General features: G+C 41.5%; 1 non-coding gene across 1 annotated transcript; it reads left to right on the top strand.

The window, feature by feature from the left end:
• Positions 1-6930: 6930 nt before the first annotated feature.
• On the top strand, positions 6931-7025 carry Trnai-uau. Its single transcript has 2 exons — positions 6931-6968; positions 6990-7025. It is a non-coding gene; the product is annotated as a tRNA-Ile (tRNA).
• Positions 7026-14940: the final 7915 nt, after the last annotated feature.

Raw genomic sequence — 14940 nt, 5'->3', positions numbered from 1 at the left:
AATTAAAACTCAGCAGGCGAAACGTTTGCCTGACACATCCAACACGTTTTCCGCAAGAACAAACGTTGCTCAGACAGAGAAGCATAATTTGTATGTAAATGAATAAAGTCATCAACACTTAGCCTGGGAAAGTCGTGCGCCGCTCCTCGTATGAAGCAAATTACAGGTAACATAATTAAGCGGGAGGAGAGAAAAATGAGAACAATGTGAATGAACGACACGTGAGTAAAAATGAGTTAATGAGTGAGAAAGAAGCAGGTTCCTTGTATTATCTTATTTTCTTGACATATTAAACGTTTATTTTTATTTCTTGTATTTTTTTTTCTTATGGAGTAAAAATCAATGAGTTAAAAAAGCAAATATCCATGCGAACTATTTCTTTTTATCTATCGAATCTATTTTTTTAATGTTTTATATTCTTTTTTTTTTTATTTATCTGTTAACTTTTCAATATACTTTCTTTTATATTAGAAGCAAAAAAGATATGATGACGATGATAGTGAGCAAGAACAAGACAAAGAAGAACAAGAAAAAAAGATATGATGACGATGATAGTGAATAAGAACAAGACAAAGAAGAACAAGAAGAAAAAATATGATGACGATAATAGTAAGAAGAGAAAGAACAAGAACTTAAAAAAAAAAACCTTGCAAACTTTATAATAAGAAAAATAATAAATCATCATGCTTTAAGGAAATCACTCGTTTTCCTTAGACTGAAAAGAAAACGCTACATAAAAAACACTTCCTTCTAAACCCTCATTAAGTTTACGAAAGAAAGAAAAAAAAAAAAAAAAAAACTTCCCAGAGCGCACACACACAAACATAAAAAACGGGAAATGTAGGCAAGCTTTCAAACACGGGGTGGAATTTGGACCAATCAGGGACGAGGTAACATACCGTCTAAGCCCTCACAAGGTGGCAACTCATCACAGAAAACGGCCTAAGAGGAGCAGCAGGGGGAACACAACCATAATAAAGAAAACGGGCGAACGAATGGTGGATGCAAGGTGATGGGGCAAAGATTACAGGTTGCACTGATGGAGGAGGACAGCAGCGCGGCGGAGCGGAGGAGAAGGAATAGGAAGAATAGGGAGAGAACTGGAGGCTGCAGGAAGATGGCAATTATTACGTGAGAAAAGGAGGAGGAGGAGGAGGAGGAGGAGGAGGAGGAGGAGGAGGAGGAGGAGGAGGAGGACGGCGACGACGACGATAACGAGGACGAGGGCGAGGACGAGGACAAGGACGAAGAGGACGTGGACGAGAAGGAGGAGGAGGAGGAGGAGGAGGAGGAGGAGGAGGAGGAGGAGGAGGAGGAGGAGGAGGAGGTAAGGAGGGGTGAGGATAAGAGGAACTGGTGGGAAATGAGACTCACTGGAGGAAAAAGAAGAGAAGATTAAGAAACAACAACAACAACAACAACAACAACACACACACACACACACACACACACACACACACACACACACACACACACACACACACACACACACACGTCATGACATTTAACACATGCCCAGACAGACACACATAAACACAGACATTTCAAAACAGATTAACAGATACAGACAAGGAAGTGATTATGTATAACTCCTAACGTGTGTGGAAAGAGAGGAGAGAGGGAGGGAGAGAGGGAGAGAGGAGGAGGGAGGAAGGGAGGAGAGGTCACAGCTGGGGTAGGAAGACCGATAATGAAGGAGGGAAGATGAGGCACGAAACTAATGATTCGAATGATTTGAAAACTTTTAGATCTGACTGAGGAGCAACATGAGAGAGAGAGAGAGAGAGAGAGAGAGAGAGAGAGAGAGAGAGAGAGAGAGAGAGAGAGAGAGAGAGAGAGAGAGAGAGAGAGAGAGAGAGAGAGAGAGAGAGAGAGAGAGAGAGAGAGAGAGAGAGAGAGAGAGAGAGAGAGAGAGAGAGAGTACAATTAGTAAAAGCAATGGTGGAAGTCAGTAAAAATTTAATCAACATTTTTAAACATAATTGCAATACTTTCGTTCTAGCTCTTCTACACCACCACCACCACCACCACCACCACCACCACCACCACCTCCTCCTCCTCCTCCTCCTCCTCCTCCTCCTCCTCCTCCTCCTCCTCCTCCTCCTCCTCCTCCTCCTCCTCCTCTCCTCTGGACGTCAGGCAGAGAAAGGAGGATTATCTCTCAGAATGGCAGTAAGTTTTCTTATTGGATCAGAGAGAAGGAAGAATTTTAACCAGACGAAAGGGTTGTCAATCTCTCTTGTTCTGCAGGAGGAGGAGGAGGAGGAGGAGGAGGAGGAGGAGGAGGAGGAGGAGGAGGAGGAGGAGGAAAAAGATAAAGAAACGAAAACGAGGAGGAAAATATGAAGACAAAGACGAGGAAAAGCACTAGAACAACAACAACAACAACAACAACAGTACAAAATAACAACAGGAGAGAGAGGAGAGACAGAAGCAAGCTGCCCACACTGACTGTGCTTCTGTGGGCACAAACTGTCACACATCAGCAGGAATCAAACAACTCACTAAACGCTGATGCAGAGTAGCCTGTGTGTGTGTGTGTGTGTGTGTGTGTGTGTGTGTGTGTGTGTGTGTGTGTGTGTGTGTGTGTGTGTGTGTGTGTGTGTGTGTGTGTGTGTGTTTTGTTACTCAATTTCTTCTAACTCAACTAGAAAAGTGAGTCTTCCACTGTACCTTACTCTTTCTTAATGACTAAACTACTCATTCCTAGTCTTCTTTGTTCTAGCTTCAGTTTTGTCTCCACTAATGCAACGATCAACAAGTATTTTTTTTTGTCCCTTTTATAAGTCAACTCTGAAACATTACACTCGTCTACCTTCACCTTTAATGAACCAGGCAGGGAATATCAATACACCTCAAAGATATAGCAGAAACACTTTGTCTCTAACTATTGCACTGGTAAACTGTTGTGCTTCGTCTTGTTACTAATATCACCTTTATTCCACTTAGTATTCCATCACGAGGGGAATATGAACACACCTCAATGCAGATGTAGCAAAAACCACTGTCCCTTTAACTGTTTCACTGGTAAACTTTAATATTCTGCCTTCGTTTACTAATCTCATCTTTTTTTTTTTTATTTAACCTCTTCAGTACATTTTTACCAAGAGTTCTGGATACGATTAGACGATTTTACTTCACATTAGAAAAGGTTTATGGAGGTCAGAAGATTAATGGCTAGTCTTCACTATTTTAATCCCCACATGAGTTTCTGAATTTGTATAAATCGCCAAATAGGAAGCAGAATGAATATGAAAACATGTCATGGTACTGAAGTGGTTAATGTTCCACGAGGAGTAAATATCAGGACTTTTCAAACCACGAGAGAAATACAGACATCTTAAGACAAATATAGCACTGTCCTTGATAAACTAGTACATTCTACCATCTTTTACTAATATCACCTTTTTCTAACTTAATATACCACGAGGAGGGGAATATCAGGATTCTTCAAAACACGAGAACAATACAGACAACTTAAAATAAATATAGCAAAAAACACTGTCTTTGAGCTGGTAAACTGGTACATCCTGCCTTCGTTTAATTATCTCACCTTTTTTTTACTTTATATTCAACGAGGAGGTAAATATCAGACCTCTTCAATGCAAAAGGGAAGGAATAAAGACATCTTATTGCAAATATACTAAAACCACTGTCCCTTTAATTGTTTCACTGGTAAATTTTTATATTCTGCCTTCGTTTACTAATCTCACCTTTTATTTCGCTTCATATTCCACAAGGAGGAGATTATCAGAACCCTTTAAAGCACAAGGAGAGGAATACAGACATCTTAAATAGCAAAAACACTGACCTTGAACTAATAAACTGGTACATTCTGCCTTCGTTTATTAATCTCACCTTTTTTTTTTTTTTACTTCATTTCACAAGGAGATTATCAGAACTCTTTAAAGTACAGGAAGAAAATGCAAACATCTTAAAGCAAATATATGACTATTTAACATGTAAACTGGCACATTCGGCTTTCATTTACTAATATCACCCGTTTCAGCTTACCACGCCACCAGAAGCAGAATATAAAACCTCAAGACATAGCTGACGCTTTTCCACTTTTTAGAGAGCCAACACTCAAGTGGGTCTTTTTTTTATCTTTTTTTTTTTTTTGCCCTTGTCCGGTCCTCTTCCCTACGTAAAAAAAAAAAATTAAAAAAACTACCTCCAAACAGAAACACTTGCAAGACTAGATATATCAGTATTTTCTGAGTTTCCAAGGGGCAGCAGAATCATTTTCCAAACATTTTTCCCACCTGCAGCCATTTCCTCACACGGACATCACGGAGAGAAAGAAAGAGGGAAATGGAGGGAAATAAAAAGTGAGGCAAAAAAAAAAAAAAGAGAAATGTCCCCAAACCGAACTCTTGTTTTCACGAATTTCCAAAAAGCTACATGAAATTACATAACAACTTCGTGACTACCATTCAGTACCTCCTCCTCCTCCTCCTCCTCCTCCTCCTCGTCCTCGTCCTCATCCTCCTCCAACTGTTCCATTTCCTCTTCCTCTTCTTCTTCTTCTTCTTCTTCTTCTTCTTCTTCTTCTTCTTCTCTTCTCCTCCTCGTTCTCCTCCTCCTTGTTGTCCTTGTCCTCGTCCTTGTCCTTGTCCTTGTTCTCGTCCTCGTCCTCCTCCTCCTCCTCGTCCTAGTCCCCCTCTTCCTCCTCCTCCTAAAAAAGAAAACAGCAGCAGCTCTGTCAATATGAGACTAACTATGCAGAAACTCGCAAGGGAAAAGCTACAATTCTCTTAAAAAAGTTTGGGAACATCTTTCTTTTTTACTTTTTTTTTCGCTCCGTGTGTAAATGCGTCACGAAATGTTTGCCACGTGTCCCGTGCTGGACGCCACACACACACACACACACACACACACACACACACACACACACACACACACACACACACACACACACATAGACAAGGTAAAAAAAAAAGTACGTGTTCCCAAATTCACTTCACGGCAAATACACGAATGAATAAATAAAAACAGCAGAATACACCAACAACTTCAAAATTTTGCACACCTCAAACTTGCATGAAAAAAAATGACAATACATAAGTGCCTCGTGAAAGAAACACACACACACACACACACACACACACACACACACACACACACACACACACACACACACACACACACACACACGACGGAGAAATAAAAAAGCAGGATATTATAAAAAGAATTCTTACTACACCGTTGCCACCAATTATGCAAAACAAACACAGGATACAACACCATCTATTGATTGAAAGGCCAAGCTGAACACTCGCTAAGCTTCATGACATCTAGTGAACGAGAAAAGAGAGAAAGAGAGAGAGAGAGAGAGAGAGAGAGAGAGAGAGAGAGAGAGAGAGAGAGAGAGAGAGAGAGAGAGAGAGAGAGAGAGACAACATAACGCTAGATAAAGACAACTAAGGAAATACAGAACGACACAGACATAGAAATCCTTTACTCTTTCACCATGACTATTTCCCAAGAGATGATTTACCGTGTTCTCAAGCATGTTTGTCCAATTAGCAATGTAGAAAACACGTTAACCTGCCACTAGAGCCATAGAAGCACCCTTAAAAACAATGTAGCTTCAACGAGAGCCTTTGGAAGTGGTGAAGTGGAGGAATAGAGCAAATACAAGGAAGAGACAGGGAGAGACAGCGAAGCACCACGTTACGCAACAAAAGGCTAGCAACTGTCGTCAGCTTCACCCTCGTCTGCGCTGCTCTGTGGACGAACAATTATGGAAACCTGCTCAATAGTGGTTGATTACTGCTCGCTGCTGCCGGATGAAACAACCTGGAAATTAGAGAACAATAAGTGAGCGATAACAAGGCGGTGAAAATAGACACGAGAGAGAGAGAGAGAGAGAGAGAGAGAGAGAGAGAGAGAGAGAGAGAGAGAGAGAGAGAGAGAGAGAGAGAGAGAGAGAGAGAGAGAGAGAGAGAGAGAGAGAGACAAATCACGTATTCAACATTAAAGCCACATAAGGAAACACACTCCCAAAGACGTTAAGGAAAAAAAAACAACACACACACACACACACACACACACACACACACACACACACACACAGAGAGAGAGAGAGAGAGAGAGAGAGAGAGAGAGAGAGAGAGAAAGTACTACAATGAGAAATCAACATAAACCCTTCCCTTTCTCTCAATCTCACTCTCACTCTCTCTCTCTCTCTCTCTCTCTCTCTCTCTCAACAAAATCAATTACCACCACAGCCCATACAGCCTCCGGGCGGTACTTAGCCTCATGAGGAAACAGGGCGTGAGGGAGAAACAACAGAGTCCTTGTATCTCGGCCTCCCTTTGTACTCCTCCATACAGCCAACAAAGGACCCGAATTTCGACTTGTTTACACGCTGTTATGGAAAGCGAGGAGGTGTTGGTGGTGGTGGTGGTGGTGGTGGTGGTGGTGGTGGTGGTGGTGGTGGTGGTGGTGGTGGTGGTGGTGGTGGTGGTGGTGGTAGAAGAAATAGAAGTAGAAGTAGAAGTAGAAGAAGAAGAAGTAGAAGAAGAAGAAGAAGAAGAAGAAGAAGAAGAAGAAGAAGAAGAAGAAGAAGAAGAAGAAGAAGAAGAAGACGAAGGAGGAGGAGGAGGAGGAGGAGGAGGAGGAGGAGGAGGAGGAGGAGGAGGAGGAGGAGGAGGAGGAGGAGGAGGAAGAAAAAGAAAACGATAGTAGTAGTAGTAGTAGTAGTAGTAGTAGTAGTAGTAGTAGTAGTAGTAGTAGTAGTAGTAGTAGTAGTAGTAATTGCTATCGTTGCTGTAGTAGTAGCAGTAGCAGCAGCAGTAGACAAACAAGAGATCTACGAATACAAGGACAAAAGACACTACGTAAAGGAACAATGAGTATAATGAACAAGGGACCCAATGAACCTTCCAGCAGCTCCAGCCCGTTCAGCCTCCCGGAGCATCCCAGGCCCCTGTGGCGCAATCGGTTAGCGCACGGTACTTATAGACAGTGTTCGCTGCTAAGCCATGCCGGGGTTGTGAGTTCGAGCCTCACCAGGGGCACTTGTTTTACGCCTATCACGATGACGCCGCCGCTCGAGTCCTTATCATGGGTCAGCATTAAGTCGTAGCTCAGTGGTTAGAGTGACGGTAATGCAACTTAAGAGACGTGAGTTCGATTCCCGTCATTGCTAAGGTGGTTTTTTTTTTCTTTTCCATTTTTTATTTCTCAATTTTTTTTTTACTTAATTTATGTACACGCATCCTCTTTCTATTTTTCCCCTTTTACTATGATAGCAAGTTTTTATTATCGATTTCTACTTTTTCCCATCCAATTTTCCATCTTTGTTTTATTAAGTTATCTAACAGGCACCTTTTCTGAGGCACCTCTTTCCTTGCTTCTCTTCGTTTTTTTCTTTCCTCCTTTCACTTGAACAGCAGCTTTACAGAAGGGCTTAACGATTTACATTATCTAATTACTGGTTTTCATCGACACATGAGCTATCTGTTAATTAAGACTGGCCAGTGGTGTTTCCTTGAGTCTCATTGCACCACCACAACACCCACCACCACCACCACCGCCGCCCAACACACCCCTGGAAGCTAATCAACACCACACGCACGGACCTCAATCACCCACTGGATAAAAGAAAATACACGAGGGTGAGAGGAGAGCTAACAGGCCTAGTGTGTGTGTGTGTGTGTGTGTGTGTGTGTGTGTGTGTGTGTGTGTGTGTGTGTGTGTGAGAGAGAGAGAGAGAGAGAGAGAGAGAGAGAGAGAGAGAGAGAGAGAGAGAGAGAGAGAGAGAGAGAGAGAGAGAGAGAGAGAGAGAGAGAGAGAGAGAGAGAGAGAGAGAGAGAGAGAGAGAGAGAGAGAAACACCAGTCGCAGCATTCTTTTCCCACAATCCTTCACAGCTTTTCATTGGTAGGAAAACGTTGCATTTTAAGTATTCCTGCAGACCTGAACATACAAAACTGGTCTTTTATTGTCTCTTTACCTGATCTGGGCGGTTTTGCTCTCTTACTTAATAAAACTATATATATCCACCTTTCTAAATGCTACACAAGAACGCCCATAACACTCTAGGGATTTAAATATCGATCCTTTACATCTTAAAGACATCAATTAACCTAGAACGTGAAGACAGAAGTAACATGTCATCATTTAGTGTCCAACAGTGACATCCTACCCTCACATCCTTAGTTTATAGGATCTCAGGGCCCTCTGGTATCCTAGAATCCTTTAAAAATTACTGGATCCTTTAAATTTGAGGGTCCTTTTTTGGATGTAGGATATTTTTCGTCAACCTAGCCTCACATCCTTAGCCGTGTAGGATTGTATTAAAATCCTTCCAGAGAGAGATACCCAATATATATTTTTTTCCATGAGGACAAAATAAGCTGAGTAATTGAACTAGAGGGAACCATTAAACTCTTCAGTACTGGGACACATTTTTACCATGACTTTTGGGTACGATTGGACCATTTTATTTACATTAAGAAGAGTATATGGAGGTCAGAAGATTGATAGCCAGGGTCATCACTATTTATATCCACCACATAAGTTTCAGAAGCTGTATAAAATCACCAGATAGTAAGCAAAATGAATAGGGGAACGCGTCATGGTACTGAAATGGTTAACAAACACTATAAATAATAAATTAATAACTGATGATATATAGCATTAAGTACTGGCTGTCATTAACAATACCATCAATAGTAACGTCACAATAGCAGGCAAACTGGGTAAATGAACAACAGTCAGTAACAATACTAACAATAATGTAACAACACCAAACTAAGCGCCATATTCAGAAACACTTCCCTCTCTCTCTCTCTCTCTCTCTCTCTCTCTCTCTCTCTCTCTCTCTCTCTCTCACCGCGACCATTTTCAAAGACTACAGAGACGATTAGCCGAATTCTAAAGAGTATTTTTCCTGTTGATAATGCAGAAAACTTGTTAACATGTCACTAAAATTATAGAAACATCCATAAAAACCCGTCACTTCAACTAAAGCCCTTTGAAAATAGTGACGGTGCGGGGCGGAAGTGTTTCAGAATGTGAGCCAAACAATAACAAACCAAAATCGGGAAAATTAAATCACGAGGAATCCTTCAAATCACAAACGAATACGTGTTGCAACTCTTCCCTGCTCCAAGGCAATGTACAGCAGAAGAAGCTTTCCTGCCTCTCGACGTAACAAATCCTATTAAACTAGATTGGCAAAATTAGCAGCGTTCTCCCAGGTGAAATGCGGGACGTTACCAATATTTCGATAATACCGCGAGTGAGTATCCGAGTGTACCATTTCCCGAGACTACCTTTTGATATCTGTGGCTCCCCTTAACCCCTCCAGTACCAGGACGTGCTTTCATTTTTATTCAGTTTACTGTTTGGTGATTTTATACAGCTTCAGAAACTTATGTGGGGGGATTAAATTAGTGAAGACTCTGGCCATTAATCTTCTGACCTCCATAGAGCCCTCCTAATGTAAAATAAAATGGGATAATCGTACACAAATCTCAAGGTAAAAATGTGTTTGAGTATTGAAAACGTTAGGACTTTCATTGCTGTTTGCTACATCTCTCCTTTATTATTAAGCACACAGAGACATTCCTTCTTGTCCTACAGCCACCACGGACATTACAATAGATAGAAGTTGCAAAGTGTATTATTTTTAACCTTTTATTCATGTAGATGTCTTTAATACATGCCTTCTAGCAGTGTGAATTATTGCTTATCTCATTCAAAGGGGAAAGACTTACTCAAATCTCCAGGCACGATTTTTTTATTTTAATTATGAAAGACACCACTGGGAGAAAACAAGCGATCAAGTAGTATTTTTTTTTTGTGTGTGTGGCGTGTGCGTGTGTGTGTGTGTGTGTGTGTGTGTGTGTGTGTGTGTGTGTGTGTGTGTGTGTGTGTGTGTGTGTGGCGTGTGCGTGTGTATGTGCGTGCATGTCTAGGGAATAGAAACACAGCAGAGGTGACATTTCAAACATCATCTCTTTAGTTACTTTCTTTTACCACTGAGTAAAAAAATATAAAACCTGGAAAATAAAATCACAAAAGAGATGACACATAAAACAACTCAATCTTCTTACTTTCCTCTCCAGCTAAGAGACAAAATATTAAACAACAAGGAACATAATCACAGAAAACGAGGAATAATACAAGAAAACGCTATCTCTACATTTCCCACCACGGCTAACCAGACAGAGGCAAGGAAAGGCATTGATTTTGAACCTCTCCAGTACTGAGACACATATTTACCTTGATTTTTGGGTATGATTAGACGCCTTTATTTGCATTACGAAGGGTCTATGGAGGTCAAAAGATTAATCCCTTCAGTACCATGACGTGTTTCCATATTCATTCTGCTTACAATTTCGTGATTTTATACAGCTTTAAAAATTTATGTGGGAGGGATTAATATAGTAAAGACTCTGGCCATTAATCTTCTGCCCTTCAAAGACCCTTCCTAATGTCAATAAAATGGTCTAATCGTACACAAATCTCAGGATAAAAATGTGTCCCAGTATGGAAGGGGTTAATAGCCACAGTCCTTACTATTCTAATCCCAACATATGTTTTTGAAGCTGTATCAAATCACCAAATAGTCACCAGAATGGGCATGAAAACGCCTCCTGGTACTGAAGGGGTTAAAGAACCATACAGTGTTGGATTCCTGCACTGCACCACACGTCAATCAAAAGTCCAGCCTGTCCTTCCCTATGATTCAGTGGACTATTTGTGTGTGAAAATTAGCCAGTTATTAACGAGTTGGGCTAACAGGTGCCGCGTCCCACCTTGCATGAATGATGAGACCTGAGTGCCTATGTAACATGCACGTGTTTTAATGTTACATTTGCGTAATTGACTGACTCTCTCTCTCTCTCTCTCTCTCTCTCTCTCTCTCTCTCTCTCTCTCTCTCTCGAGCAAATGTGAGACTTTTACTTCTTACTTTTCATAAATTTACCTCAAAACCAGAAGGCTATACTCTCTCTCTCTCTCTCTCTCTCTCTCTCTCTCTCTCTCTCTCTCTCTCCCTCTCTGTATTTTTTTTAGTATACGAGTATACATTTGTTTGTTTTTTCAGGTTTTATGATTTTGTTTGTGTTAGAGAGAGAGAGAGAGAGAGAGAGAGAGAGAGAGAGAGAGAGAGAGAGAGAGAGAGAGAGAGAGAGAGAGAGAGAGAGAGAGAGAGAGGAACGTAAAAGCCGTCGACTTTCAATTTTCTCACTCAGCGAGCACTGGTGTTCTTCGGGAGCTTAACTTTCCCCTTAACCTTCTTTCCTCCCTTTCTTCCTCCTCCCCAACCCCCCCCACCCGCCCCGCCCGTCCCGTCCCACCTCTCTTTGTCCCGTACCTTCTTCCCCTCGCAGGTGACGGGAGGGGGGGGAGAAGAAAGTTAGGGAGGATACAGGAGGGGTACGTTCAGAGAGAGAGAGAGAGAGAGAGAGAGAGAGAGAGAGAGAGAGAGAGAGAGAGAGAGAGAGAGAGAGAGAGAGAGAGAGAGAGAGAGAGAGAGAGAGAGAGAGAGAGTGTGTGTGTGTGTGTGTGTGCCCGCCTCATAACTCCAGGAATCAGATCGCAGCCCACTCAGCCACCCAGCGTGACGACTCGAAGAAATGGACCATAAAGTATTGAATAAAAACCACATACAACATTTTTTTTCTTGATGTGCCCTACTGATTTTGACTCTCTCTCTCTCTCTCTCTCTCTCTCTCTCTCTCTCTCTCTCTCTCTCTCTCTCTCTCTCTCTCTCTTGCTGTGCTCTAGTTATTATCATATATATATGCAAGGAAGGAAGGAAGGAAGGAAGGAAGGAAGAAAGAAAGAAAGAAAGAAAGAAAGAAAAAAGAAAGAAAGAAAGAAAAAGAAAAGAAAGAAAGGTAGGGAGGGAGGGAGGGAGGGAGGGAGGGATGGAGGGAGAGAAAGAGGGAGGAAAGGGAGGGAAGGAAGGAGGGAGGGAAGGAAGGAAGAAAGAAAGAGAAAAGAAAGAAAAAGAAAAGAAAGAAAATAAAAAGATAAAAAGAAAAAAAGAAACGAAAGAAAAAAGCGAAAGAAAAGAAAAAAAAAGGTGAAAAGAAAAAAAAAAAAAAAGAAGAGAAGAAGAATAAAAGAAGAAAGAGAAAAACACATCAAAATAACATAACACAGAAAAGAACAAACTCGAAGGAAACTCATGAAAAACAAAGAGAAATTGAAACGGACAGCAGGGAGGAAAATCAGAGAGTGAGAGCGAGAAGCGATAGAAAACACATGAGGACTTGGCGACACAAAAACAGAAATAGAGACAAGAAAGAATAGGAAGCAAGGAAGAAAAAAAAAAGACACACAAAAGAAATAACATAAGAGAAATGCACAGAGAAAAAGAAATGGATACTTAAACACATAAAAACACGCAGGGAAAGTGAAAATAAGAAGGATGAATATGAAAACCACAATAAGAGAAAAAGGAAGAGAAAAAGGAAGAGAAAGAAGACAACTATGATAACCACAATCAAAAAGAAAAGGAAAACAGGAAAAAAGAGAAGAAAAGAAAAACAACAACGGTGACAACACAACCATAACCCAAAAATATTAAAACCACAATAAAACCCCAATAAAACCAAAACGAAAAGAGAAAAAAAAAAAAAAGGAAAGAGAAGAGAAGGAAAAACAATAAAGAATACAACCACAACCACCACCACCACCACGACCACAAAGAAAAAGAACCAACACCAACACACACACAAACACACAGACACACACAGACAAAGGGAAGAGGAGTGAGGAAAAAAGAAAACGAGGAGGATGATACCGAAGGGGGAAGGTAAGAAAAAGCGAAATGAGAATCGAACCTTGGACCAGCACAATCCGGGCGGCCATAAATACAGCTGCGCACTGCCCCAAGGGACGTGTGAGCCGCCCTTGGGAGAGACCTCACGCCCACTATGTCAGGATCCCGCTGCACAGTGAGAGTGGCGCGCCTGATAACGGGTGGGTTGGGGTGGGTGAGGGAGAGGGGGATGGGAGGGAAAGGGGGAAGGATGGGAGATGGGGGAAGGTGAGAGAGAGAGAGAGAGAGAGAGAGAGAGAGAGAGAGAGAGAGAGAGAGAGAGAGATAGACTGACAGATAGACAAATAGATAGATAAACAAACAGACAGACAGACAGACAGACAGACAGACAGATAGACAAATAGATAGATAGATAAATAGACAGACAGACAGACAGACAGACAGACAGACAGACAGACAGACAGACAGACAGAGAGATAGACAAACACACATTCATACATACATACATTCACACACAAACAAACAAACAAAAAAAAAACATATCAACAAATAAGCAAACAGACAAACAGACACACAGACAAGCATAAAAAGAGATAAAAAGATCGAGTGAGACAAAAGACAGACATTCACACAGCGATATATAGAGATAACGAGATAAATAGACACCAGACACACAGACAGACAGCCAGACAGACAGGAACAATCAAGGTAGAAGGGCACACTAACTTTCTATACAGCTCTCTAACTACCTCACTCACTTACTAACAAGGAAACAAATAGTGACACAAGTATCAACAAAACATAGAAGGCTGACAGAAATAGGACAACATAAAAATCAAACAAATTGTAGACAAACTGATAAAAAAAAAAAAGGATCAGAGAGAGAGAGAGAGAGAGAGAGAGAGAGAGAGAGAGAGAGAGAGAGAGGAGAGGAGAGAAGAGGAGACGAGACAAGACAAGACAAGACAAGACAAGACAAGACAAGACAAGACAAGACAAGACAAGACAAGACAAGACAGAGAAGAGGGATGTGGTGTGGGGAGGCGGGGGGAAAGGAGGAAGACCGTGACCTACTAAAGACACACGTCAGAGGCAGCTGTAGCCAATGACAGCTGCCATGAAAAAGGGATGAAAAATGTCACCACTGCCAGAAATATAGGTAGACAAAACTGCTTCATCAAATAGGGAACCGTCTGTACACCATAACTCACACTAATATATATGTTTATGTGTATGGAGAGTGAGAGAGAGAGAGAGAGAGAGAGAGAGAGAGAGAGAGAGAGAGAGAGAGAGAGAGAGAGAGAGAGAGAGAGAGAGAGAGAGAGAGAGAGAGAGAATCCTTAAAAAATATACATACTCATTTTTAACTTCTATATATAGGGCTTTCATCACAAGGCTTTCTTTTTTTCGTCTCCCATCGATCAAAAAGACAGAAAAGTGGAGGCGATACTTAAAAACACTACACTTCCTCTCTTTCTGCCTCGTATAATAGAGTATAGTGTATAGAAGCCACAGCCGCGCTAGGGGAGATATTATAGGCTCGCGTGGCCCTACATAAGCCTACGGTGAACGATATATAGGCACCAAAATGTTACGTCTCTATAGTCACTGTAGGATGTGTGTCTATTGTGTTCATCTTCCTGTTACTTAGCTCTCTCTCTCTCTCTCTCTCTTTGTGTCTGTCTGTCTGTCTGTCTAGCGTTTCCATCTCATCGTCTTTAATTCAATTTGTACTTTCCTCCCCCAAGTCTATTTCCTTCATAACAAAAATCAAATATCCCCGGAGTTTTACCAAAATTAGATGCGGGTGAAGGCCATTTTTCTTTCCACACTTCCCGTAGAGAACCAGAAAGTAGAGGTTCTTTTATCATTCATGTCTCATTCTTTACTTTTAATTCCCTATACATACACAAGGAAGAGAAGATTAAATAAGGAGGTGAAGTGATGAGAGAAGAGGTGAGGGAGGTGAGGGAGCGGAGTGTGGGAGAGGAGTGTGGGGAGGTAAAGAGGACGAAGCGGAGGAGGAGGAGGAGGAAGGAAGGAGCTTAATGTATGATAGTGAGATAGATGGAGATGACAAAGGAAAAGAATAGTGAGAGGAAGAGGAAGAGGAGGAAGAGGAGGAAGAGAAAAGGGACTCGTGTGTGATAGTCAGAGAAGAGGGAATGGAGTAGAGATGATAATGGTGA

This window comes from Portunus trituberculatus, chromosome 28 (genome assembly GCF_017591435.1).
Source record: "Portunus trituberculatus isolate SZX2019 chromosome 28, ASM1759143v1, whole genome shotgun sequence".
Classification (NCBI taxonomy): domain Eukaryota; kingdom Metazoa; phylum Arthropoda; class Malacostraca; order Decapoda; family Portunidae; genus Portunus; species Portunus trituberculatus.
This window is presented reverse-complemented; position numbering and strand designations above follow the sequence as displayed.